Here is a 2,483-nt window from a genome sequence, read left to right as displayed (position 1 = left end):
ATGCAAATGTTGGGGCCCCTCCCCAGAACAACTGAACGAGAAGCTCTGGGTGTGGGGCCAGCTGTCTATTTTTCTGTTAGAATCATTTTTAATATTGAAATACAAAAAGCAAGCACTGACTTCGGTGTTTTTAAACACACACACAGGTCAAACAGCCAAAATGTGCAGAGGAAATGAGCTTCTGATCTGTCTTCCACAGTCTCCATTCCGCGGCTGGAGCTGCAGCCAGCCTCCCTCCTCTTACACATAGGGATTCATAGTGGCCACTTTCCATTACAGGTGTAATGCATTTTGTCTGTTTCACATTGAGGGCCTGTCCCTCCCCAACAGCTCCATTCTTAAACAAACAGAAAAGCAGCCATTCATGGTCAGGGCACATTCCTCCCACTGGCATCGGTTCCTACCCCACAAGGGGAAAGTGAGATCTTCCAGTTAGGAACAATTTGGTGAAAGGAGTGGCTACAGCTGGAATAACCGTCTACATGGCTGCACTGTGGTATCAGAGTGAAGAAAGAAGTCAGTCAGGACAGTGTGGAGGGCACAGTTGCAAGCTGAGTCTTTCCATGAGACAATGTGGGGAAAATTCTCTCCACCAGGTTTAGATAGATCAATGTGTCAAAGTTAAAGAAAGAAATCCAAATAATCAGCAGTTCAAACACTATTGAATTTCAAACTTCTCCCACCGAGACAGCTCAAACAGTAGTAACAATCTAGATCTTTCCAGGAAGTGAAGGTAGAGCCCCTGGCATTCCTCCTGGGAGCCCTGTGTTAGGCCCTAGAAGTATCCGCTGCTGCTGCTGCAGTTGCTGCTGTTGCTCCGTTTGCAACTTCTCAGTCTCAAAGACAACAGGAAGAACCAGGATCATAAAGGAAGTGGTCCCAGTCCACAAGGCTACCCTCGAAAACCTGTACATTTTTTGAGCCACAAAGAGGAAGAGACCAAAAGTGGCTCCAGTCACAGACCTGACCCTCTCTGGAAACATCCCCATCAGGCCCCATAGTCTCTCCGAGGGGGACTCTTCTAGCCCCTCGTCGTCATCCTCCTCCAGCTCCTCCTCAGTCTTCACCGCTTTGCCTTTCAGGAGCAATTCATCCGCGGAAGTTCGGAGACGGGGTTTCCCCTGCACCGACAGCGGCGACAGCGGCAACCATGTAGTCTGTATTTTAAAAAGCCCCCAGGTAATTCTGATGTAGGCTGGAGCTTGAGAAGCAGGTCCTGAAGGGCATTCAGAATCTTGGCTTTGAGTCCCAGCTGGTGGGATGGAGGCTCTAAGCTCCTACTCTTTCCCCTGGGCCTCATCACAGCCCCTTCTAGCCCCAGCAGCCTCCCTCTTGCCCCGGCTGCCCTGTGATCTCTGCTTGGACAGGGCTCTCCTGCTCAGACCAATTGCCCTGAGATGGTCCAAGAAGTAAGTGGTCAGTGAAGGGTGGCCCTGCCTCTGTCCCCCCTGGGTCGCTTCTGCAACTGTTACCCTCCCAGCAGTTAGCCCCATGCAAAGTGTGAACTGACACGCCACTCAGTTGCTTTGAAAGGGATGCATCTCCCTGGCTGTCAGCTTGTTGTGACTGTCAGTTTTAGGTGACAGAAATCAGGCTCCAGTGAGAGCATCTGCCAGAGCTTAGAGATTCAAGTCCCCCAAGGGAATGAAAGAAGAGGGAGAAGATGAAGACATTTAGACAAGCGTGGCTGCTGGCCCTCCCAGCAGTCAGGCCCTGCATCCACACTGACATTACCTGGGGAATTTCACAACACCTGGGCACCTGAATGGAGCTCACCCCAGGCCAACAGAGAACCCCCTGGAGTGGGGGCCTGAATGCTGACCATTTCTCAAGCGCTCCTGGGGTGATGCAAATACGATTGCTTTAACTTGGCACTTCTCAAACTTGAAGGACAGTAGGGATCTCTGGGGATCCTGTAAAAATGCAGGGCCTGATTCAGTGGGTCTGGGGTGGAGACCACATTTCTGCATTCTAACAAAACTCACCAATTACTTTGCCAAATGACCATTTTGTCTATGTAACCAGATTTCTTGTTTGATTTGGGAAGCACGATATTTAGTAGGTTATTAAAGGGAAATTCATGCTTAAGAAATTTTACTAGCAGAAAGTCAATTGCCAGCAATTCATCTGAGAATTTGAGTTTATGCTAACTTTTCATGTAAGATATTTATGTGAAAGTTTACCTATATGATATTTCAATTCAGCCAGCCAGCCCTCGGCAGGGAGCATGACTACATAGGTCTTTGGGTGAGGCCCCAACCATCCCAGAACCTCCCAAATTCATCAGGCTCTGCCGTCACCTCCTGTACATTTGGAGGATCTGCTGCTAAAAGTATTTGAAAACTAGATCTTTGTATCCAAATGGTACATTTGACATTTGGGAAACGTGAGGCTCAGAGAAGTTAAGCACGTTGCCTGAGGTTGCACAGCCTAGGCCATCAGCCCAGAGAGATGCTGTAGACCCTGTGGTGCCAACTGAGGCA

The 2,483-nt window shown here is 49.1% G+C and overlaps 1 pseudogene; it reads right to left on the bottom strand.

Annotated features, from left to right (window-relative positions):
• Positions 1 to 620: 620 nt before the first annotated feature.
• Positions 621 to 1,244, bottom strand: LOC107130902 (mitochondrial import receptor subunit TOM22 homolog; annotated as a pseudogene).
• Positions 1,245 to 2,483: the final 1,239 nt, after the last annotated feature.

Source organism: Macaca fascicularis, chromosome 9, assembly GCF_037993035.2.
Source record: "Macaca fascicularis isolate 582-1 chromosome 9, T2T-MFA8v1.1".
Classification (NCBI taxonomy): Eukaryota; Metazoa; Chordata; class Mammalia; order Primates; family Cercopithecidae; genus Macaca; species Macaca fascicularis.
This window is presented reverse-complemented; position numbering and strand designations above follow the sequence as displayed.